This window comes from Symphalangus syndactylus, chromosome 10, assembly GCF_028878055.3.
Source record: "Symphalangus syndactylus isolate Jambi chromosome 10, NHGRI_mSymSyn1-v2.1_pri, whole genome shotgun sequence".
Classification (NCBI taxonomy): Eukaryota; Metazoa; Chordata; class Mammalia; order Primates; family Hylobatidae; genus Symphalangus; species Symphalangus syndactylus.
Window position 1 is genome coordinate 84,692,798 of NC_072432.2, and position 26,263 is coordinate 84,719,060.

A 26,263-nucleotide genomic window follows, 5' to 3' on the forward strand; every position below is an offset into this window, starting at 1 on the left:
TCTTTGGGGATAGAAGAAAATAAATGCAATATTCAATTGATTTCAAGTTTGTGTGTGAGAATGTTTTAACTGGTTTAGTTCTAGATTGTAAAAAAAAGAAGAAGAAACGAAAAAGAACTCAGGTCTCAGAGGAAAGGTAACACCCTTCCACAGGGCTCAATATAACTTTTTTGTTTTCTTTTCTTTTCTTTTCTTTTTTTTGAGACAGAGTCTCTCTTTGTCACCAAGGCTGGAATGCAATGGCGTGATCTTGGCTCACTGCAACCTCCACCTCCCAGTGATCAAGTGATTCTTCCACCTCAGCCTGCCAAGTAGCGGGGACTACAGGTACCTGCCATCATGCCTGGCTAATTTTTGTATTTTTAGTTGAGATGGGGTTTCACCACACTGGCCAGGCTGATCTCACACTCCTGACCTCAAGTGATCCACCCAAGGCCTCGGCCTCTTGAAGTGCTAGAATTAAAGCAGGGGTCAACCCTTGGGTGAGTCATCCATGGTCAGAGCATTATAGTTGAAAGGCAGAAAAGCACAGTATTGGGCTCTGGATCTGGACTACTTGGGTTCGAATCCTAGCCTGGTGAGAAACTGTCACTCTGTGCCTCAGTTTCCTCATCTGTATAGGAGATAACATTAGTGATACTCTAGAAAGTGGCAGCTCCTGTAGGCACCCCATGAATGACGCAGGAAACATGGTGAGTCTTGGGGGAAGGAAGGGGTGCTTGATTGGCCATACTTGGTCATTCCCTATAAAGGCTGAGAGCACCTAAAACCTATTTCCGGAAGGCTTCTGGCATTCAGAAGGGAGTACTGATGATCAGAACATAAAGCCCCACAGGGCAGTTATCCAAGGAAACAGGAAAATTCTATATATGCATCCTATTAGTTTACACATGCTTCAACTATTGCTACCCAAAGTGTGATCTAAGGACCAGCAGCATCAGCATCTCTTGAAAGCTTGTTAGAAGTGCAGAATCTCAGACTTACTGGAATCAGAACCTGCCTTTGACAAATCCCCAAGTCATTTGTTTGCATGTCAAAGCATGAGAAGCGTTGGTTTCAATGTTACCCACTATGTTGATAACAACCATTTGCACAACCACTCTTAGAGGAAAGTGGAAGGAGTTTCTCTACTCTTGGCAGCTGATGAGGTTCCTCACACCTGCAGTCACTGGCCACTGTGTGTCTGCGGAAAGAAAACCAAAGGACACCTGGGGAGCTGCTTTAAAAAGCATCTCTTTCCTGTAGGCTTTTGTTATATTCTCAGCAAATCCAATAGCAAGATATTGGGTTCTGAATATTGCAGTATGTATAAAATCATGACATATGTGAAATGTGAAAATCGAATATGCAGTGAAATTTGATCGTTTGCATGTAATACAACCCACTGGACCAGGTAGGGTGCACTATGTCTTCCCTAAGCTTAATGCCCTCCCCCTTAGCCTCTATACACAAATTACAACCCATTTATACCTCCATTCTTTCACTTATTGTACTGTTCTCTAATCCTGTTTTACTTACTCTTTGCCCTCAAGAGAGTGAGATCTTTGACAACGGGGCTTGTGACTTTCATTTCACTGTCTCTCACACCTAACACAATGCCAGAAACGCTGAGATGTACAGAGTAAGCAGTCACCTAAATTTTTGTTGAAATGAAAACCATCAACATAGAGTATAAGAAGACTAGACCACACTTTGTACAAGGTGTCATAGGAACCCTAGAATTTGTATTTTTATGTAGGAAATTAATCTAGACATTGTCTATGTTTAAATAATCGATTTATTAGGAATCTAAGGACACTGAAAGAAAATGCATCGTGGGGGAAAAACAAGAATATACAATATGGCAGGGTCAACCAAAGAAGAATTTCTGGATGGAAAGTTTGGGGAAGGGAATGCAATGGAAAACAGAAGGGACGGGTGTGGTCTCTCTCCAGCCTTGGTAAGTGCCATGAAGCAGAGTGGAGTATACCCATGCTGGGATCATCCAAATTATCCCAGAGTCTACAGCTTCTTGCCCATGTAGGCAGGGAGCAAAAGTCGGCCATGGAAGTGCTTCAGCAATTCACAGCCTTCCTATGATGTATGTTCTGAGCTTACAGGTTCTGGATGACAGTTGAGGATTTCCTGTAGTCATTGGGATTGTCTCTACTGCTGCAAGGACTGTGCTTAGAATGACTCTGGTTACAGCCTTGGAAATGTCTCCTTCATCTGTAAGTAACAGCCAAACCCAAAAGGATCATTCAAGCAACGTACACACTATGATTTTTCTATAGAAAAGAGAACAAAAGATAGACACGTGAGTCAGACAGATGGGGATCCCTGATCCAAAGCTATGCCAGAGGATGTGGCCCCAATGTCTGACCAAGTGGGCCAGCTAATGGACTCTGCTTCCTTGAATTCAACCAATCCACCAGCCATGGGTAGTGATGGGGCACACAGTATCCTCTGCATGGACAGGACTTGCTTTGCCACACTTACCTGTGGCTGTGCATGCATAGTAGAGTGTACCTTCTCAGCAGGCAGGTGGAGCCCAAGAGAGAAGAGCCTGTTCCCAAACTCACCACTCACATAGGGCAGAGAGGAACTAGGGCTGCTATTTGAGGAAAACAGTATCCTCGAGTCAGTGTTGTTTCCACATCCATGAGGCGGTGCCCCAGTAACCACCCACCACTGCTCCTTTGGGGACCCTCCTGGGTCTACAGGTGAAAGTGCAGATTTACCCACCACAAGGTTCACAATAGATCTAACCAGCACATGAATCAAAATCCCAAATAGGGCATTAATCTAAGGTTGAAAATTCACTCTCTCTTGTGTTTCCCATACCAAAATACATCATCCAATACGGCTCAGCAGAGGTTCTGAAATTAGATTTACTGACAACATGAACATGTTCCAATAATAAAAATGATTCTTTATTATTAAATTCTTGGGGAGAAATTTAAGTCCAAGGACTAAATCGTCTTGTAAATGAAAGTCGAAAGAAAACAAATTTTTAAAACAAATGATGTTGCCCTTATGAGTCCCAACCCCAAAATTCTTAAGTCGAAATTAGAGAGTTCTCGATTCAAAAAAACAAAAACTCGGGTGAGGGGCAGGGAGGGGATTCAGGTTCTTTCTGCAGCAATACTCACCTTCCTCTCATTGGGATGGATACAGTTTCTTCAAGGCTCAAAGTCTCGCATAATGCCAGCTTTTTAGAGAATCCAAAGATGTCATATGACATATAGTTATTATAGCACTAGCTTCCTACCCACAAAAGTTGGGAAACAAAAGCACTCTTAGCGATTCCTGGAAAAAATTAGGTTCCTGGAATTAGTGTGTCATGTTGGCAAAGATGATAGCAGAGACTTGGGGGGTTATCTGAGAAGGAAAAAAAAAAAAATTGCAGAGTTAGTCTTCCCAGGATCTGCACTAAAGGCCCAGAGCTGGAATTTAAGCTCAGTTGAGATATTCTTCCATGCAGGGCATAATGGTGATGCAGTCTAGGGAGGAAACATCTCCACGCTGAGCAAGGCCTTGTTGGAAATGTGCAGTAGTGGTAGTCTTAGGCACTGGGTCTTATTTGAGAAATTTATTTTCCTTCCAGCATATCTTGAATTTTCATTTCCCTTTGAGTGCTGTGTTTCTGACATCTCAGACGTGAATGGAGTGTAGGCTTTTAGGGACACTGAGCCCCACATCCTTTCCCAACGGTGAATATGGAGTTAGTACTGGGCCACCATGGTGCTTTGCTTTTCTCTCACTACAGAATTGCTGAGGCCAGAAAACCTGCTTCCCAGGAGATCCCATTCACCTTCATGTTTGCCAGAGTTGGGACTTGGACTAGGGGATTCCTGCCCCTAACAGCTCACGGATGTGTCACCTCTGTAGACCTAGGGTTTAACCAGATGACCTCTGAGATATCCTCAAGAACCAATGATTCTGTGGCTGTGGAGGTAACAGGTCCCTTCTGTTTTGCTCTCCAGACCTGAGCTATTTCCGAGTCTCAACTTTTGCCAGGTAATTCCTGAAGCTCCAAAGGCTGCTGTCCAACCAGCTTCCGTTCAGAAAGCTTCACACCTTCCACCTCTAACTTCTGTTGCTGGCCATCCCGTCCTAACTCAGCCTCACTCGCTTTCCACTGACTCCTTCCTGCCTTTCCTCTCCTTTCACAGACATCTCTGGCCTCTGGAGCCTGGTCTCCTTTTAAATTGAAATCCTGGCAATCTCAGATCCTACTGCTCCACTCCAGGAACCCCTATTGCTTCCCCATCCCTTCCTCGGGTCACATAAACATCACAGAGCATCTCCAGGCCTCAGGACAGAAAAGGGATTAACCAAAATCCACATATTACACATGCCACTCATAGAAAGACATTTCTTTTTAATCCATGAGCCTGCCTAACACTGCTTTGTCCCCTCTCTGATGGCTTGCCCTGGGGATAAAACTGCCAGCTTCTCCAGTGAGAGCAGTTAAACTTTAAAGACCCTCTCATCTGCGGTGGCGTTGTGACCCCAGGGAAGATATTATTATTTAACACGAATCAGGGGCCTTCAGCTCCCTCATGCTTCCCACTGATCTCACTCTCACTAGTTACAGGCTTTGTACATCCCCTGCTGGCATTTCTGTATGATATCGCTGCCATACGGATGCTGATAAATGCTATATAAAAGTCTATTAAATTAATCTAATGGCTGCCATGCTGGTCCCCTAATGACACAGCAGATAGGAGGGTCTTTAAAGTGTAAGTGCTTCTAGGAAGGCTCAAAATTGTTTCCTCCACTGGACAGTGGTTTAAATAAGCAACCTGTAGCTATTAAGGGGATTTTCTCAAAACCTCAATTTTCTGTGCCCAAACTAGAGGCTCCATGTAGGGAACCACTTTGCCAGGTTCCTGAAAACAAATTTGAAAAATATTCAGATTTATTACTTAAATTTTCCCTTTTATGGTTTTTCATCCCCCCTTCCTGTGTCCTTCTCACTTCTGTCATTTTCTCATTCTATTCTGCCTTTTTATTAATCTACTTTCTTCCTCTATAGATTTGCCTATTCTGGACATTTCATATACATGGAATCATACAATATGTGGTCTTTTGTGCCTGGCTTCTTCCACTTCATATATTTTCAAGGTCAATCCATGTTGTAGCATGTATCAATACTTTATTCCTTTTTATTGCTGTATAATATCTCACTGTATAGCTATACCATATTTTATCGTCCATTTTTCAGTTGATGGACATTTATATTGTTACCATTTTTGGCTATTATGAATAATGTGGCTATTTTGAATAATGTAGCTATGAACATTTGTGTACAACTGCTTTGTAGACATCTGTTTGTGTACAACTGCTTGTGTAGACATCTGTTTTCATTTCTCTTGAGTGTATACCTAGGAGCAGAATTGCTGAGTCATATGGTAACTCAGTGTTGAACATTTTGAGACACTGCCAGATGGCTTTCCAAAGTAGCTCCATCATTATACATTCTCACCAGCAGTGTTTGAGGGTTCCAATTTTTCCATGTCCTCACCAACACTTGTTATAATCTGTCGTTTCAGTTCTACCCATCCAGTGGTTATGAAGTGATAGCTCACTGTGGTTTTGAGTTGCATTTCCCTGATGGTTAATGATGTTGAGCATCTTTCCTTGTGCTCATTGGCCATTTGCATAGTTTCTTTGAAGAAATGTCTACTCAGATCCTTTGACCATTTTGCAATTGTCTTTTTTTTTTTTTTGGATACAGAGTCTCGCTCTGTCACCCAGGTTGGAGTGTAGTGGCACGGTCTCAGCTCACTGCAACCTCCCCCTCCCAGATTCAAGCAATTCTCCTGCCTCAGCCTCTGGAGTAGCTGGGACTACAGGTGCGTGCCACCACGCCTGGCTAATTTTTGTATTTTTAGTAGAGGTGGGGTTTCACCGTGTTGGTCAGGCTGGTCTCGAACTCCTGACCTCAGGTGATCCACCCGCCTCAGCCTCCCGAAGTGCTGGGATTACAGACGTGAGCCACCATGCCAGGTCTGCAGTTGTCTTTTTAGCTAACCTCTTGAGTCCATCCATCTCTTTTCATCTTCCTAGTCAAAGAAGCCATCATGTTTTTGCTGGACCACTACATAAGCAACCCAAATGATCTTCCTGTGCCCGCTCCTGCTCCCTTCCAACCTACTCTTCATACAGCAGCCAGAATGTTATTTTTAACCTACAAATCTGATCTCATCACTTTTTATTTAATACCTTTTGGTCATTTCCCATTGCTCTTGAAATAGAGCCCCAAATCCTTCATGTGGCTCACAAGGCCCAGGGCAACTTTTCCATCCTATTTTGAACCTCTCAACCCCCCACTCTGTGCTCACCAACAATGACCTCCTTTTAAACTCTCAAATGCTCCAAATTCCTTCTGAGCTTCCACACATGTACATTCAACGGGTTCTAACTGAGACCTCACATGTGCCAGGCACTAGGATGGACACTGAACATGTTGCAGTAACCAAGTCCAATACACCCCCTGACCTCTTGGAGTGGGTAGTCAGGATGAGGAGACAGAGAATCAACAAGTAATTAACTAAATGGCTACATAATGCCGGGTGCAAAAGGTGCCAGGAAGGAAGAGTATAGTGTATTGTTCCCTCTGCCTATAATGCTCTTCTTTCCCACCCTGTCTTGCATAACTCTTCAGCTAATGCGTCACATCTTCAGAAAATGGCACCATGATTTCCAAATTAGGTCAGTTTCCTATATAATGCACATTGTAACTCTTCTTCACAGCATATATCAGAAACATAAATCAATTATTATACTTTTTATAGTTATTTAACACCCTTCTGCCCCGCTGCATCATGTCTTCTTCCCTACTGTGTCCACAGTACCTAGCACAGTCTCTGGAATGAATATTAAAGGTCTTGAACAGATATAAATGAATAAATGAATGCAGTAATAGAATAAGTGAATGACAGCTAGAACCCTAAGTGCCCAGCAACCCTCCAACAGGACATCTGTTGTCTTAGACCCCCCGCTTCTTTCACTGCCACTGCTCAAGTTCTGGAAGTGCCTTCTTTAACTTAGTCACTGGAATTCAAATTGTTCCTTTTTATTCCCTCATTCCTAATATGTGCCCAAGGCAGAACAGTTCATCTGCCCTCTTCGTAGATGACTCATTAGTAACGTCACACTCAGACATACATTGGAGTATAGGATCAAGGACAGCACTGCAAGACTGGGACAGACACTATATATAGCATTAATCACAGCTGGAGATCCCAGTACATTCCAGAGACAATCATGAACATGACCTGGGCTTCCATCAGCCTGGCTGGCCAACACGTCGTTAGCCTCTTAATCTCTTATTTCCCCTTTATTCTGGGTCCAACCCAGAACCCTCTGTTGGCAACTATGTAAATAAAAAAGCTGAGATCCTTCCTGCCTAGGTTTCCAGGCATAATTCTTAGGCCAAGACAAACTGGGACCTAGATACTTATGCCCTTCTCTAGGTTCTCCCATCCTCATGCCCTGAATCCTTCCTGTAGCAGCTCCTCCCTGGCCTTCACCATCCTAACCCATTTAAGGCCACCATGTAATGCCCCTAGCTGGAGCCTCCCCATCCACTTATCCCCGACTAACTGCCAGTTCCTCTTGTTCCCATTTCTCTGTTTCCTCACGACTTCTCTCACTCCACATTTTTAGGATCTCAAAGTCATCAATCTTTCATTAAATTTTTTGACCAATCTTACGGGGCTACTTTTGATGAATATTTTGGTGAGTTTTAGCATACAAGAAAAATAAGATTGGGCAAAAATAGATACCCGAGATATGAATATATTTTTTTCATTGGGCACTGATTGCATACCTGTTCTTCCTACAACTTGTCACTGTCTTCCCAACTTTTGCTGGTTCCTAGAGTTGGTTTTGGTTTTTCTTTTCTGATTCTTAAGAGGCTGTATTTAGTCTCTGCTCCCCAGTGCCAAACACAGTGCCTGAAGGTGGTAGGTGCTTAGTGCAGGTTTAAGGGAGGATAGACAGAGGATGGGAGAGATGAAGGGGAGAGGAAGGGGGAAGGGACAGCCTTAAGCTTATACAGAATTCTATTTCTTTAGTACACTGTCTTGAAACAGTGTAGCTGGTATAGCTATCCAATATGGTGGCCACTAGCCACATGTGGCTATTAATATTAAAATTAATTGAAATAAAAAGACTCCATTTATCATCAGTCATATTTCAAATGCTCAATAGCCACAAGTGGCAAGGGCTACTGTGTTAGACAAAGCAGATGTAGAACATTTCCATCTTTGCAGAAGGTTCTATTGGACAGACCCTAGAAACCTCCTAAATGCTCATAAAATTTTATTTTGGGGAAATAGGTAGGTGCTTGGTGGTGGTTTTGTTAAGGATGTGGTGAGAAAATGAAGACCCCAGATCTTAGACCCTGAATATAATGTAGGCAATTCTCTTTGTATTTCTTTGAGAAGATAAGATTTTTGAAAAGAAAAACAAACAGAGAAATAGTTGGCTTATCCAAAGTTAAGAAGCTAAAATAAACTTATGATTTCATGGACCTAAGGCACAAACTTGAAAAAAAGGTAAGCAAAAAAATCCCTTATGATTAATTACTCCTATTACTCTTAATTTTAACCTATGTTTGAAATACCATCACCCTGCCACAGAGACTGTATCTGTTAGGTGAATCAGCAAGCCCTGTAACAGCAAGGGAGCATCAGGCATAAAACTTCATTGATCTTAATTCACTAACACAGACTTTGTGAAATCGCAATTTTTTTAATGTACCAATTTAGTTAATTATATAGAAACTCTAAAGAAAATTCTCTTTTTAGGCAATCTTTAAAAAGCACTTAATGTGCACATATTATATATTTTTTACACTTATTAAAGTGTATTCCAGCAGAACTTCTGCTTAAAGAATTTTTATTAGCTTAGTTTTTGTTGTATTTACTCAAAAGAAATAAAGTAAAAACAAAATTCTTTAGCGCAGAATTTTTATTAATTAAGTCAGGGCCTCTCTCTCTACCTCCTGACCCCTCTCTCCTGAAAGCTCCATTCTGAAATAGTGAGATTTTTGGCTGGGCACGGTCCTCGCGCCTGTAAACCCACCACTTTGGGAGGCTAAGGCAGGAGAATTGCATGAGCCCAGGAGTTCAAGGCAGCAGTGAGCTGTGATCACACCACTGCACTCCAGCCTGGGTGACAGACCCTGTCAGAGAGAAAGAGAGAGAGAGAGAGAGAGAAGAGAAGAGAACAGAAGAGAAGAGGATTTTATTGTTTTCCCAGACATTGAAAAAATCTGCTCATTCAATTGGAAAGCAGTGCGCCATTTTCTTTTAGTCAGTATCTTCAACGTAGTGAAGTAAGAAGAGCCTCCGCTGAAATTTTAGGAAGAGAGGAGCAGCAGAAACCACACACCAAATAGACAGCAACATATTCCCTGCAGAACAGCAAGAGGATCTGTGACGAGGAAACCAAGAGAACAGTCTTAACAACATATTCCAAACTTCCTGCAGTTGTTTATATCTTCAGACAGATGAGAAGTTTCTATATATAGCTGTGCTTTAGCAAAATACTTTTCAGCTCAGGCTCTATCCAAAGGCTGATAGGTAAAGCACAATGGACTTTTTGCAAATGAAGAAAATGTTTTTTTTTCAGTTTGATAAATCAGATATGCAAGTCATTCAAGTGTCAGTTTCTTCTCCAAACTATGCCTTCCTCTTCCATGTGGTGAAATCAAACGTTGAATAATTAAAGCAAATATGAAATCATAAATAATTCCATACAGACCCAAGGCTGTGGATATCAGAGACTTGGCTCTGGCCCATTGCTTTGATTCTAAAGGTCCAGAGACATCCTGTTGACCTCTCTGATAGGAAGAATCTAAAGTGCAGGGTAACCACTGACCCTCATTGAGATAAGACATACCTAACCCTAAGTCTCAAACCTGAGAAGACATGACCGCCTAGAATATATCTGTGGCCCCAAGGTCCTCAGAAGTCTTGGCAATTCTTCCTTTCCCTGTAGTCATTAGAATACCATTTATATCTCCATGAACTTAGCCAGTAGCTCCTTCCTGCCTTTTCTGAAATTACATAAGCAATGTGATACATATACTGAACTCCAGTCCAGAACTCTCATATGAACTCCAGGCTGCCCTGCCCTCAAACCTTGTTCCACCAATGGTCTTCCCCATCTCAGTAAATGGAAACTCAATCCGTCCCCTCCCTCAGGCCAAAAACCTTGAAGTCATCCTTGATTCCTCTCTCATCCCTCATGCATAAACTCAACAAATCCTGAATCTGATCACTTCTTACATCTTCACTGCTATCACCCTAGTCCAGTTGGTCTCAATCCCATTTGGCAATTTTGCATCTCAGTGGACATTTGGCAATATCTGGAGGCATTTTGGATTGTCACATGGAGAGGGTTCTACTGGCATCTGGTAGAGGTGCTACTGACATCTAGTGGATAGAAGCCAAGGATACTGCCAAACATTGTGCAATGCACAGGACAGCCCCCCACAACAAAGAATTATCCAACATAAACTATTAATAGCGGTGGAGAACCTGCCTTGGTCCAAGCCACTATCTCTTCCCTGGATTATCTCTGTAGCCTTCTAACAGTTCTCTTTGCTTCCATTCTTGCCTCCTTCTCCGTAATTATTCTCTACATAGCAATAAGAGTTATCCTGTTAAATAAGTCAGGTTTAGGGGAGTGGTAGGAATCCCCATAAATGAGGGAGTGCTGAGGTGCCTAGGGGTTCAGTACTATGTACTATCAGGCTTCTTAGAGTCTCTCTCATTCAGTCCCACCCAATCATGCACCTAGAGCTCTAGTCCCCAAACCCAATCCTAGACTCGGGTCCCTTGGCTATTGGAGCCAAACATCATAGCCCCCCCACCCCTCTCCAGCTATCTGCTCAGGGGAGAAGAAAGAGTCATAGTCAGAGAGGCTAAAGGGATTGAAGAAGTGGCTCTCCTTTAATACTGCTTCATCTTGGATCACTAGGGACCAGGTGAGGCTGGAATGTCCTGAGAACAGAACACTAGAAGGGCCAGGGGCACCAAGTCTTCCCCCTCACCCACTGCTCTTAGCACAGACTTGCTGGAGACACTCTAAACAATGTGTTGGCTGCCAGCAAGGCTCTTTAGCTGTCTCTGTGAATAATGTAAAATGGAACATTTCCATTTCCGTGATATGTATCTCTCCACAATTTGCACCCCCTCTTAGGATATTAAATTTCTTTAAGTTCCTTCAAAATAAAAATGAAAGTCATAGTGTGCATTTGGGGAGTCACTGGAAAATTAGGGAGACCCCTGTAAATGCTGCCACCCTCAGGCAAGTTATAAGAAACACCCAGTAATAACTTATAATAACAAATGCTTGATAAATCTCCCAACTGTTGCATTTTAAAATAGCCTGGAAGAAAAGTAAAAGGATCCTTTATAAGCTGCTAATGAGTTACTGGCATCTTTCTTAGAGATATTCCCCGGGCAAGTTAACACCCAAATTAAACAGTGAGCTGAGGTAGACGTATAGTAGCCACTCCATCAATATTTTAATTATAAATAATGAGAACAGATGAACCTTCCCATCAACAGGACTTTGAACGAACAAATGAAGAAATCTGCATTCATGGCCCTCCTCTCGGCCTCAACAAGGCCTGGACTTAATATGGTTTGGAGGCTCTGGGCTGCTTTCTTCTTTTCTCCATTTTCCCTCCAGGAGCAAGAAATGGAAAAGAGAAAAAGACACTACCTTCCTCCCCACTCCTGGCCTTTGAGGTGACAATGGGTGTGGCACTCCTGCCACACAATGGTAGAAGGATCCTTTTCAGGATTTGCTGCTGGAAGGAGCTGACCAACTGCCCACAGCAGCCCACAGCTGGAGGCAAGGTCCTGAGCCTTCCTTCAGGGAGGCAGTCTGTGCCTCTCCTTAGGTCTTGGAGTGACTGATCTCATAAGGCCCACTTTTTTCTCCCAGTTCTCATTTTGCTGTATGCTATTCCATCCACTTCTCCTTCCCTTGTCCCAAATGTTATTTGCCAATGCTTGAAGTACATACTTTCTATTGTTCATTTTTTTCTCAACATGTAGGTGTAACGAGGGGCTGAGTTACTGTTATTATTACTAATAATAAAAAAATAGCTAACTCTTTTGAACTTTCACTAAGTGCCAAGCTCTGTTCTAAAGACTCATTTAATCCTTATACCAATGCTACGAAGTTGGAATGACATGGTGAGTTTTGAGGAAGTCCAATAATTAACCTCCCCTGTTCCCTCTGGAGTTGAGAACTAATTGATAGATAGACATGAGTATCTGGAAAATGAGATCAAAATATCCTTTATTACAATGTAGCCAATAAGGAGAGCATGGCTTAAGGCTTAGGCTTTCTAATGCTGCAGGCCAGTATTGGACTCCTCACCCAAGCCCCAGCAACAGGGGGTTATCACAGAGTTGCTTCGAGATGCCTGGCCTCATAAAACTTAGAGCAGAGCTGAATGTGTCCTTCCTGTGAGCAGCCAGGTTAGGAGCAGGCAGGGGGATGAGTGAATAGCAGGCAGAAAGAGGACAGAATTACCTGCTTCATGGAAACTCGAGGCCTGAGCAAAAAGCATCCCAACACTATTGCTATTTCCAGAGCCATGTAGCTGATACACTACATGCAATGCACTTTTCCTGGCCAAATGCCATCCTTCCTGAGCCACAAGAGGAACCCGCACTCTGAGTTGCATGGGAGATGAATGAGGATGATGCCTCCCTACTCTCACCCATCTGGTTGTCAGAAGCCCTGGGACTTCTGGGCCTGCTCCTGTGTCTATCCAAGTCCATAGGCATGAAATAGCTCCTGTCATTCTGGAACTGTGTTGCTTGACATTTCAGTCATACTTTTATGAATGAATAAATCTCATGGAACTCATCATTTCTGTTCCTTCAGTTTTTCTCATTTATTTCAGCACCCTCTGTGCCAAATCTTATTATGACCCAGACCCTGTCTTGGTCGAAGAGCACACTGGGAATACCAGGACTTGCTTGAAATGGAAATGAGAGAAAAGCAACTGAGGCAGCAGCAGAAGGCAAAGCCTTCCAGCAGCCCAGATTCAAGGCCAAGGGGCGCAATGAACTCAATTCTGATGTAGTGCAGGACTCAGGTCTAAGCCAAGGGTGTGGGGGCATGGAGACGGCTTCTGGCAAAAATGTGGGTGCTTCATATTTAGCACTGTAAGTCAGGGAAGGATCAGAAAGCTGGGTCCAGCCCTAGAGAAAATGGGCTGAAAGAAGATGAGAAGGTCAAGGCACCAGCTGACCAGGGATCTGAGACACCTGGGAGTCCCAGAGGAATTTGGAATGGAACCTGGGACAGGAGGATGGACTGAAAGCTAAACAAGTGGACGGGCCAAGCACTCTGCTAGTGGAGGGAGGGAGGCAGGCTGCAGCAAAGTTAATGGGAAAGGGGTGCCCTTCCCTGGCCCTCTTGGTGTCCCACTCTCCTGTATAAATAGGGATGAAGCCAGCTCCTGACCCTGCAGTCTTGGATCTCATTGGCTTAGAAGATTCTGAGCTCAGGAAGTGATCCCAGTAAGCAGAAGTGAGGGAGTAGAGGAAGTGATTTGGGAAGAGAAAAGTCCATGAAGGGCACATTAATGAGTGAGCTGCTGCTGTGGGCCAGTGGGCTCCGTCCGCCAAGGGCTCCCTGGGGAAGCTTGTGCGGCCTTCACAGAGTCAACTATTGGCTCCAAAAATTCTTTTTTTTTTTTTTTTTCTTGAGACAGAGTTGAGACAGCTCTGTTGACCAGGCTGGAGTGCATGGCGCGATCTCGGCTCACTGTAACCTCTGCCTCTTGAGTTCAAGCAATTCTCCTGCTTCAGCCTCCCGAGTAGCTGGAATTACAGGTGCATGCCACCACGCCCAATGAATTTTTAAATTTTTAGTAGAGGTGGGGTTTCACCATGTTGGCCAGGCTGGTCTTGAACTCCTGACCTAAAGTTATCCACCTGCCTCGGCCTCCCAAAGTGTTGGGATTGCAGGTATGAGCCACTGCGCCTGGCCAGCTTCGAAGATTCTTGGCCTAGAACAGAGGTGGACACAGAACATACGTGAAACAAACTCTTAGTGATGGGAGTGGGAGTGGGAGTGGGAGGGTGTGGTCACAGTTACTGTCTAATGGTATTATGACAATTTATTTTCCAAGGCAGAGCTCTTTGGAGAATGGAGGTGTCATTAATAATTACTAAAACTAATGATTAAAAATACTGATCTTTCTTGTGTCTTCCAAAAATAAATTGTCAAGCCTGCCTCAAGGAGACTGACTCCAGGAGCAGACGTTTTTCAGTGAAAAACAATGATTTCGTGCTTCCTTCCCCTCCTGATCCCAGAGGCTGGGGTAGCAGAGCCCCTTGCTGCCCACCCCTGCCACATCTCAAGTTGCCTGTGTCCACCCGCCTGCATCTACCTGCATTCACCTGCGGCGGAGGTGGACAGCTAGCTTCAGCCTGCTGACAGCTTCCCATCTCTGGCCTGTCACACTCTCTGCTTCTCCGCCTGAGGGCTTCTCACATCCCAGAGCTTGCTCTGATGTCAGGAACAACCCAGAAGTGTGGCAAATTAAGTCCCCAGGGAGGCAACCTTGTTTTTTTGTATTTATTTATTTATTTATTTTTGCCAATTTATTTTTAACCAATGGAACTGGAGTTGGCGAATTTGCCCCAGCCTCCCTGTGTTCTGGTGGGTGACTCTGTGGAGGCTGCACGAGCTTCCCCAGGGACCCCTTGACGGGACTGAGCCCACTGGCCCACAGCAGTAACTCACGCAACAACGTGCCCTTCGTGGACTTTTCTCTCTTCCCAATATCACTTCCTCTACTTCTGCTTCCTGGGATCACATCCTGAACAAACGACCTGCACCCAAGTCTTGTCCTAGGGTCTGCTTTGAGGAGAATCCAAGCTAAGACACTGGATAGCAACGGAAACCCCATTCAAACCTACATTGATTGAGGTCCTGCTTGTGCTGGACTCTGGGGATACAAAGTCCCTGCTCGCTAGAGAAAAAGGAGGCAGCCAAAGCAGATACATGTGCCAGGACACAGTCACCAGAGCTGGGTCTCCCAGATGGCCTACAGATGGTCCTGCTCTCGTTTTCTTATCAAAGGGTAGTTATGGTTACAGATGACACTCTTGCTGCTAAGACCCAGCTGCTGTGGGCATCCTTCAGTCCACTTCCTCAGAGAATGCTGAGCAGGTCGCCCATCCACAGGATGTTCATCACACTCCCAGCATGCACAACACTGCTGGTACACAGAGAAAGACAAAACCCAGTCCTGCCTGCAGAGCTCCAGCAGTTAAACACACGAAACAGGTGGAGCCAGTTTGAGCCCAGGCCTCAAGCATGTCTGATGTATCTATGTGCATGAGCCGATTTGCACGGCAGCAGGGATCTGCTTGGAGGAGATTAGGGATTGGAGAAGACAGCAAGGGGCCCATTTCCCAACCCAGACTCTCAAACTATCAAAATCAATGAAAGACTAGGTCTTTTAACAAAATAGGACTTGCAATTGTATTACCCTAATCACAGCAGTGACGTCCCATCACCTTTGCCATATTCTATCGGTTAAAAGCAAATCCCAGGCCAGGTGTGGTGGCTCAGGCCTGTAATCCCAGCACTTTGGGAGGCTGAGGCAGGTGGATCACTTGATGTCAGGAGTTCGAGACCAGCCTGGGCAACATGGCAAAACTCTATCTCTACAAAAAAATACAAAAATTAGCCAGGTGTGGTCGTGTGCACCTGTAGTCCCAGCTACTAGCGGGGCTGAGGTGAGAGGATCGCTTGAACCTGGGAGGTCAAGGCTGCAGTGAGCTGAGATCGCGCCACTGCACTTCAGCCTGGATGATAAAGTGAGATCCTGCCTCAGGAAAAAAAAAAAAAAAAAAAAACCCAATCCCACATCCCCACATCCTGCCCACACTCAAGGAGAGGGATTACACAAGAAGGTGAGCCCCAGGAATCATTGGGGTCATTTTACAATCCACCTGCCATGAGGGGTAGGGAGGTAGTGCCTGGGATTTTTACTTATAAATGGTGCCATTTATCAAAAGAGTGAATTAGGCTGGGTGCAGTGGCTCACACCTATAATCCCAGCACTTTGGGAGGCTGAGGCAGGAGGATTGCTTGAGGCCAGAGGGTCAAGACTACAATGAGCTATGATTATGCCATTTCACTCTAGCCTCAGTGATAGGGCAAGACCCTGTCTCTGAATAAATTGATGAATTAATTTATTATTTCTTTAAAGATAAAAAAACGAGGGTCTGATCTGAGGGGCAAAGGGTAGGGTGGTGGATCTCAGAGTCAATGAAGCTCAAAATAGGATCTGCAGAAAATTTTGGAATTTACCTCAGTTTAACTGTGGAAAAAGAGACTTGGGTTTCCGGGACAGAAGACAAGAGGAGGCCCCAGGGACTCTGAAGATAGTTCTGCTGCTTCTGTTCAGTTGTTAGAAAAAACAAGTGATAAAATAGAACTGTGATCAAATCTCTGTAGCAAGGATGAAGGGGGGGGAAACACAGCTGTATTTTCGAGAGCAGGAACTGTGTGTTTTAATGGATGCATTTCCACATTTGTTGAAAGCAAGAAGCAGGCCAATTGTCTCAAGTTCTGAATTTATTCCCTGAAGAAAAGACTTCAGCTTCTTCTGAAAGAAAACGGATAATCACAGGAGGCTTCAGAGGGCATACAAGTGAGGGCTTTGGGTTCAGAGACAAGGCAGCTGGAGGGCTGAGTAGGGTGTGGGGCGAGAGACACACTGAGATAGGAGAACTACGGCGAACCACTGTCCAGCCCCAGCCACGTGGTGTCTTAGCTCTGTGACACCCAGCCTGTGACCGGGCCTCCTCCAGCCTCCATCTCTGGGCCTATTCCATGGAAATGTCATGGAATGCTTATTTTTCTGATCTGTCCTGAGGACCAAACAAGAGCATTCATCCCGTAGAATTTTAGAAGCACCTTGAGGTCAGGAGATCGAGACCACGGTGAAACCCCATCTCTACTAAAAATACAAAAAAATTAGCCGGGCGTGGTGGCGGGCGCCTGTAGTCCCAGCTACTCGGAGAGGCTGAGGCAGGAGAATGGCGTGAACCCAGGAGGTGGAGCTTGCAGTGAGCCGAGATTGCGCCACTGCACTCCAGCCTGGGTGACAGAGCGAGACTCCGTCTCAAAAAAAAAAAAGAAGCACCTGCAAAGAGAAATATGACTCAGTCTCATCCTCCTTCAGCTCACAGGCCTGTTGATTTGTGAACCTGCTTTATCAACCAGAGTGTGGCCACAACACATGAGACGTTCCCAAAAGACTACCTGCTCCATAGCACCGATACCATTCCCTATCTTGATACCCAAAGCAGGAGTGGGTGGAAAGTTAACTGAGGTGTTCATAGGACAAAGTCTGAAGTGTTCTAACATGACTGCTTTTTTTTTTTTTAACCAGTACTACTCATTCATTTCACAGATATGTCCTGATGTGATTTCTTAAATCGATCTCGCCGGGTGCAGTGGCTCACGCACTTTGGGAGACCAAGATGGGTGGATCACCTGAAGTCAGGAGTGCCAGACCAGCCTGACCATGGAGAAACCTCGTCTCTACTAAAAGTACAAAATTAGCCGGGCATGGTGGTGCGTGCCTGTAATCCCAGCTACTCGGGAGGCTGAGGCAGGAGAATCGCTTGAACCCAGGAGGCAGAGGTTGCGGTGAGCCGAGATCGCACCATTGCACTCCAGCCTGGGCAACAAGAGCGAAACTCCGTCTCAAAAAAAAAAAAAAAAATCGATCTCAATATCATGGAAATAGAGGCAGCAGAGAACCACCTATCATTGATATGTCCTTGAATCATACCCACAATCTCCTTGCATCTCAGTTTTTTCATCTGTAAAATGAAAATAATAACAATAACACAATAATTATCCACCTCAAATGAGAGGCTCAAAGGAGAGAATGGCTATACAGTTGTTCCCTAAACTGAAATGAGAATATAAGCAGGAGCAAAGTGTGCTCTCTGCTGTGTCTGTTTCCACTAAGTCTGAGGATCCTGAAGATCCTAGTACCATGCAGCTGTAGTTGACATTTGCAGAGAACTTCATGATTGTTAAAAGTTATTCTTTCCCCCATATACTGTGGCATCCTGCTCCTTCTGGCCTTAATGGAAGTGGAATTGGAAGCGTGAATGCTGAGGTAGTTGAAGTTAGAGTTTATCAATGTAAGAGCTGGAATTAGAAAACCTAAGGCCTGGCACCTTGGTCCAGATGCTTTGCCTGTGACCATACAGCTTTCTGTGCAACCACAAACACCATTGAAGGAGCACATGATTTGCATCGGCTTTCAGTTTCTGCACTGATCCTAAAGATGGCCAGTGGTCACGAGGCCCTCCTGAGCTACAACATCTTGGTTCTGAATTTCAGACAAACTTCAGCTGAGTTCTAAAGCAACCTGGGTCCGAGTATGCAATTATTATATGGATCCAAATGTATGAAACAATTAAAAATACAATACGGGCATGACACTGTTTATCCTTGGTTTTGTTGGATGACATTCATTTTTTTTGAAGGTAGGGGAAAAACGTATGTACTCACTGTTTACTCAAAACCTACCACCTGCAGGCTCAAAGGAAGCTCTGGGCATCTGTCAGTAGTTGCTTTTCTCTTGGCTTGCCCCAAGCCAGTCAGTCATACCCTCATCTGGTTCCATTCAGACCAAGAGTGTTAAGAAGTCTACCGCCCCCGCACCCCCCCCAATATCCTTGGTCCTCATCTTCCTTTTAGTGATAGACCTCCAGTTACTAAGTTTTCACAGAGCCTGTGGCCACTCAGGTAAAGATAAAATTTTGCAAGCACGCTTGGAGCCAGGCATAGCCACATGACTAAGTTTGTGCCAAAAGATTAGGAGTAGAAGCAGTTAATGCAACTTCTTTAAAAAGAAAGGATAAGCTTTCGACTTCCTCTCTCTCCCCTCAGACTACAATGTGGATATAGTGGTGTTGCTCTCCTTTGGATAGTGTGGACAAGAGTGTCACCCTAGGGAATAGTGGAGCAACAAGAGAGAAGGAACCTGGGCCTCTGGATATCCTTCTAGATCAGAGCCACAGATTCAGCCCAGCCACTTATTCCCAGATTATTATGTAAAAAGACATAAGCTCTTATCACTGAGCTACTGTGTTTGGGAGTATTTTTGTTACAGCAGCTGAGCCTAGACTTTGACTAACACACCTGTGCATTGGTGAAGATATGGGCTGAATTATAGTGTGACTCCAATACAAGAAAAATATTAATTGATGAGCTCTTATGGATATTAGATCTGTGACCAGGACATTGAACATCAAAGAACATAATAAATGAGAGTGAACTCAAAGACTTTCTTTTCATAGTCCTCACAATTTCCAGGCAAGTATTAATCTTGTGGACCACTAAGTACATGAAAACTACCTTTCATAATGGCAGATGTGGAGGAGGGCTGAGGAAGAAGAAAAATGTTGTACATTCATTGAGCATTTACTATGTACTAAAGACTCTACTCCACATGTTATATCCTGTCAATGGTGAAGGTAGATATTATCCCCTCATTCCCACTGCCCCATCCCCATCTTAAATGAGGACATGGGCTCAGCCAGGCTTGATATGCCCAAAGTCAGCAAGTATGAGAGCCAGAATTTGAACCCAAATCCACTGGTGTCAAAGTTGCTTCTCAAGAATAAAGAATCAATAAGAATAAAAGTGGGTTGCCACCTCATGACAACTGTGACCCTTCAAATAATAAGCACTTTACACTCATTTTAAAGCTCTGATAATAAGAAAGAAGTACAATTTTGAGCAGGTGAAAGGACCCTGTATTTTTTTCTGCAAAGTGTTGGTGAATGCTACCTTTCTTGTCTCTGTCACCTCTGCTTCAGGATAGGGACCAGGGCTAGAGCTTTGTGTTTCTAGCACCCCATCCACATGCCATTCTGTGTGGTCACACTTCTTATCCAACTTCCTAGGACTCTCCATTTCCACCATGGTCAGAGTCTGGCACTCCAGTGAGACAGAGGGCTGACTTGGAGAAACCAAATCTAGAACCAGATGCGCTCACTGAAACAAGTACCAGGAGGCCAAACTGCCTGCACGTGTTGGGATCCTAGATCAAGCCCTCACTCTCCTCAAGCTGGCGTTCAGTGGGGACAGAGAGACAATAAACAAAACCATATATGCAGCAAAGAAATTACGCGGGTAAGGGGACAGAGACTGGGCTAGAAGGTGGCTACTTTACATCAGAAGGTCAGGGAGTGCCTCTCTGAGGACACCAAGGATGTTTCACCTGCGCAAAATGAGGAAGTAATTCGTGCAAAGTCAACAAGTTCAGTTACCTGAGGTAAAGGCGTGTGGATTGGGAGACATCAGGAAGACCGCCTTAGCACCAGGGCTGAAGGAAGAGCTCCTGGATTCCCTGTTCCAGTCTCTCCTCTTCATGGTATGAACTGGGAGCACTTTCCAGCCCAGACCAGGATTCCATGACAGGTCCCCATTCCCAGGTGGCAGCTGGGAGAGACCAGGCTACAGAGCTGGTTACCAAGACAGGGAATGAGGCTGGGATATCGACACCAGACATGAGTGCCGGATGGGGAGTGGGGCTCAGGAACCAATAGGTAGGCCAATTAGTAGAACTGGGACTTCAGTGCCAACCAACAGCAGAGCAAACAAACAGCAGTGTCTGGATGTGGAATTTCCAAGGAAATATATGACTATTTCAGCACAGTTCACACCACCCTCACTCCCACACAAAATGTGCATTCCCTCTGTCTTTGCCTCTTGCTTCTCTCCCTTTTGTTTACTCTATTCCAGGCACACCTGCCACCTGGTCCGGCTCATGTCTGCCTCCAATGCTTGAACTTGCTATTCCCTCTTTCTGGAATTTCCTTCCCCCAGATGCCCTCAGGGCTCATGCTGTCACCTACGTCAAGCTTTGCACAAATGTCACCCTCTCAGTCAAGCCTATGCTGGCCACCCTCTTCCAAAGTGCAAACACTAGATGGAGGAAGAAGCTCCCTGGCTGAAGGAGAGGACTCCTGTGAGGGAACCTGGCTCAGCGAAGGACAGAAACAATATGTCACTTAGGTGCAAGTCAGGCAGTTGAGGAACCCATCCTGGCACCCAGCATTCCCTTCTAATTGCCTTGGGAGAGTTGAGGAACCAAACTAGAACTCCACCATTGATATACCACTAACACTGGGGTCTGGGCACATGAGTTTTGGTTTTTCTGTGTTTGTGTGTTTTTTAGGGGAATATAGACAATACATTCCCAAAAAGGTTAAAAATTTAAAACATACCAAGGGACATTCAGCGAAAACCCCTCCTGTTCCTCTTGCCTTTTAACTACCTGCTCCCTCCACCAAAACCCATAAATCTTATCAGCGTCTGGTGTATCTTTCCAGAAATCTTTTTTGATAACAAACCAAAGATGTTTCTATTCCCCCCTGCCCTTTATCCAAATGGTGGCATCCTATACATAGCCTCTTTGCTTTTTTCACTTAAATGTCTTAAACATTTCTCCCTCTCAGCTTCTTCACTCCTGTCACAGCAGCTTAGTAATCTCTTTAGGTGTGCTATCATGTTTTATTTAAGCAGTTCCGTTTTGATGAACATGTGGGCTATTTCTAATCCTTTGTTGTCAAAAACAGTATTGCAGAGAATAACCTTGAACACAGGTCATTTCACCTTGGGTAATTCTGTTGGGATTGCTGCACCCAGAGTGTGAGCATTTTCAGTTTTGATCAACAGCACCGATCTGTCCTTCCTCAGGAAGACCCCCCATATAAGCAGGCAACTGAAACATGAGTATTTCAGCACAAAACCCACACTTCAGTGCTCAGGGCTTGGCACATAGTTGGAGCTTAATAAATGTTTGTTAGGCAAGTATATGGGAGGATGAGAGGATGACTAGATGGGAGGTTGGGTAGATGGATATAAAAACTAATGATGAAATTCAAGACAGCGCAAGTACTGCCTCCTTCCAGAAGGTCTCTCTGAAAACCAGCCTACACTTACTCCTCTCTTTTTTGTTTTCAGGGCCACAGAGTTTAAGACTTGATTGTTCCCTGCTTCATATGTGTTCCTTTTGTATCCTTAAATTAAGGGTCAATTCCTGGAGGGTCAGGACTACAGAGACTGGCAGGAAACAGCGGAGCAGATGGAATCCCAGCTCTACCATGTACTAGCTATAGGACTCTGGGCAAGTTGCTAAACTGACCTGGCACCAGCTGCCTTGTATGGCAAATGGGGATGATTACACTTGTACCTACCTACCCCATAGGTGGTGCTGAGAGAATTAAACATGCTAACGCGAGTAATGAGCTTAGAACATGCTGGGCCAACAGCAAGCCCTCAGCAAATGTTTGCTGCTGATCGTGATCGTGTTTCTGCTGTATCTCTTCCATTGCTTACAGTAGTGGTGGGCACACAAAGAGATATTCTGCCAGTATTTCACCACTGATTCCATACACTATTGTGCACAATCAGTTTTAGTTGAACCATGCCATTCTTCCAGCACGCACATTGCTTTTGAATGCTGTTGAATATCTCAGACCTTATCTGCCTAGCTGGAGTCAACAGAAGTATACATTAACTTATTCCATGAATATTTAATATTATCAACCAGAAGCCAAGATTGGAGCCATGAACAAGACAGCAAAATTTTTGCCTTCATAGGGGCTTCATTTTAGTGAAGGAGACACAGCTGAAGGAGCTAAGTGAAAGAGGCAGCCACTCTGGGGAATTCACTGCATGAAATAACTTTGTTTTGAAAGTCTCAGAGGCAAAATTATCCAGATCGTCTGTCGGCATCTCCCAAATGTACCTGGCTGTTTGCTTTGCTCACGAGTTCATTCATTTTAGCTATGAAGCTTTTACCCAAGTGCTCGGAATTTCCTTTCTTGAACATCCCTTTAATCAGATCCATTCCCCTCCTCACCTACTTGATCATTCTTCTCCAGCATAGTTGCTAATGATGTGTGCATGTGCCAGACTTACACAAACGTTGGGCTGCCAACCACTCTGCGCCTGTTAATTCCATCCTCAGCTCAAGCCGGGATCCTTGAGTTAGAACAGATGCTGCTTCCCTGGGGCTTCAGCTCCCATCGATCAGCTTTGTTGATGAGGAAGAAAAGTTTCCTCCCTGACTGCCATTTGAATATAATTTATTGTGTTCTGAAAGAAAAGTGGAAAGATGAAAAGGTATGGATGGGCAATAATACAAATGAATTGTGATGGATGACACTCAGATTTCAGTTTCAAAGGAATATGCTTTTAAGTCGATAAATGATTGCAATGGTGAGACGAAGTCTCCACAGCTGTGCCAAATGGGCTCCTTCTAAATGGCCAGCATGCCTGTTGGAGTCCACGAGGGAGTGAGATGAACAATCATAATAAAGAAAATAATAAAATGAGCACATGGTGTTTAAGAGAAACAACACCATAAACAGACTGTGGATTTTAATCCAGGCTCCGATCTTGAGCACGTTACTTAATGGCTCTGCGCCTCATTTCCTCAGGTGTAAAATGGGAATTCTAGTACCCGCTTCTAGCAGGATTGTTGAGAGGATTAAATGAGTTAAAATACAGGAAGTCATTAGAACAGTGTCTGGCATGTAGTAAGCACTAGATTGATGTTTGCTCTGTTTGTTGTGATTAATGGTGAATTTTGCACTCCACCAGGCCCTGAGCTAAGCCTGTCTGTCCACGACTTCACTTCGCTATCACCGCCACTCTCCCTGTGACTGTCATTGTGCTCACCCTTTACAGGAGGAAATGGGTGGAGAGCTATGCATTTGTCTTCCAAATACAGAAGAATTTCTGACTTTGCTCTTATCCTCAGGTTTTTGTTGTTGCTTTGTTTTGTTTTGTTTTGTTTTGTTTTGTTTTGTTTTGTTTTGTTTTGTTTTTGGAGATGAAGTTTTGCTCTTGTCGCTCAGGCTGGAGTGCAATGCTCTGATCTTGGCTCACTGCAACTCCCACCTCCTAGGTTCAAGTGATTCTCCTGCCTCAGCCTCCCAAGTAGCTGGGATTACTGGCACACACTACCACGCTAGCTAATTTTTGTATTTTTTTTTTTTATTATGCTTTAGGTTTTAGGGTACATGTGCACAATGTGCAGGTTTCTTACATATGTATCCATGTGCCATGTTGATTTCCTGCACCCATTAACTCGCTATTTAGCATTAGGTATATCTCCTAATGCTGTCCCTCCCCCCTCCCCCAACCCCACAACAGTCCCCGGAGTGTGATGTTCCCCTTCCTGTGTCCATGAGTTCTCATTGTTCAATTCCCACCTATGAGTGAGAACATGCGGTGTTTGGTTTTTTGTCCTTGCGATAGTTTGCTGAGAATGATGGTTTCCAATTTCATCCATGTCCCTACGAAGGACATGAACTCATCATTTTCTATGGCTGCATAGTATTCCATGGTGTATATGTGCCACATTTTCTTAATCCAGTCTATCGTTGTTGGACATTTGGGTTGGTTCCAAGTCTTTGCTATTGTGAATAGTGCCGCAATAAACATACGTGTGCATGTGTCTTTATAGCAGCATGATTTATAGTCCTTTGGGTATATACCCAGTAATGGGATGGCTGGGTCAAATGGTATTTCTAGTTCTAGATCCCTGAGGAATCGCCACACTGACTTCCACAATGGTTGAACTAGTTTACAGTCCCACCAACAGTGTAAAAGTGTTCCTATTTCTCCACATCCTCTCCAGCACCTGTTGTTTCCTGATTTTTTAATGATGGCCATTCTAACTGGTGTGAGATGGTATCTCACTGTGGTTTTGATTTGCATTTCTCTGATGGCCAGTGATGATGACCATTTCTTCATGTGTTTTTTGGCTGCATAAATATCTTCTTTTGAGAAGTGTCTGTTCATGTCCTTTGCCCACTTTTTGATGGGGTTGTTTGTTCTTTTCTTGTAAATTTGTTTGAGTTCATTGTAGATTCTTGATATCAGCCCTTTGTCAGATGAGTAGGTTGCAAAAATTTTCTTGCATTCTAGGTTGCCCGTCCACTCTGATGGTAGTTTCTTTTGCTGTGCAGAAGCTCTTTAGTTTAATTAGATCCCATTTGTCAATTTTGGCTTTTGTTGCCATTGCTTTTGGTGTTTTAGACATGAAGTCCTTGCCCACGCCTATGTCCTGAATGGTATCACCTAGGTTTTCTTGTAGGATTTTAAAGGTTTTAGGTCTAACCAGGAAGAAGTTGAATCTCTGAATAGACCAATAACAGGCTCTGAAATTGTGGCAATAGTCAATAGCTTACCAACCAAAAAGAGTCCAGGACCTGATGGATTCACAGCTGAATTCTACCAGAGGTACAAGGAGGAACTGGTACCATTCCTTCTGAAACTATTCCAATCGATAGAAAAAGAGGGAATCCTCCCTAACACATTTTATGAGGCCAGCATCATCCTGATACCAAAGCCTGGCAGAGACATAACAAAAAAGAGAATTTCAGACCAATATCCTTGATGAACATTGATGCAAAAATCCTCAATAAAATACTGGCAAACTGAATCCAGCAGCACATCAAAAAGCTTACACACCATGATCAAGTGGGCTTCATCCCTGGGATGCAAGGCTGGTTCAACATACGCAAATCAATAAATGTAATCCAGCATATAAACAGAACCAAAGACAAAAACCACATGATTATCTCAATATATGCAGAAAAGGCCTTTGACAAAATTCAACAACCCTTCATGCTAAAAACCCTCAATAAATTAGGTATTGATGGGATGTATCTCAGAATAATAAGAGCTATCTATGACAAACCCACAGCCAATATCATACTGAATGGGCAAAAGCTGGAAGCATTCCCTTTGAAAACTGGCACAAGACAGGGATGCCCTCTCTCACCACTCCTATTCAACATAATGCTGGGAGTTCTGGCCAGGGCAATCAGGCAGGAGAAGGAAATAAAGGGTATTCAATTAGGAAAAGAGGAAGTCAAATTGTCCCTGTTTGCAGATGACATGATTGTATATCTAGAAAACCCCATCGTCTCAGCCCAAAATCTCCTTAAGCTGATTAGCAACTTCAGCAAAGTCTCAGGATACAAAATCAATGTACAAAAATCACAAGCATTCTTGTACACCAATAACAGACAAACAGAGAGCCAAATCATGAGTGAACTCCCATTCACAATTGCTTCAAAGAGAATAAAATACCTAGGAATCCAACTTACAAGGGATGTGAAGGACCTCTTCAAGGAGAATTACAAACCACTGCTCAATG

General features: G+C 44.1%; 1 long non-coding RNA gene across 2 annotated transcripts in view; it reads right to left on the bottom strand.

Moving 5' to 3' along the window:
* Positions 1–1,754: 1,754 nt before the first annotated feature.
* LOC134731647 (uncharacterized) overlaps positions 1,755–26,263 on the bottom strand; it is a 45,254-nt gene continuing 20,745 nt past the window's right edge. Inside the window, exons 2-3 of one of the 2 annotated variants that reach the window (XR_010114103.1) lie at positions 3,132–3,360; positions 1,755–2,267 (exon numbers count right to left, since the gene is read on the bottom strand). This is a non-coding gene — a long non-coding RNA (uncharacterized lncRNA). The remainder of the gene's footprint in view (positions 2,268–3,131; positions 3,361–26,263) is intronic. The other variant, XR_010114102.1, reaches the window with a different exon arrangement.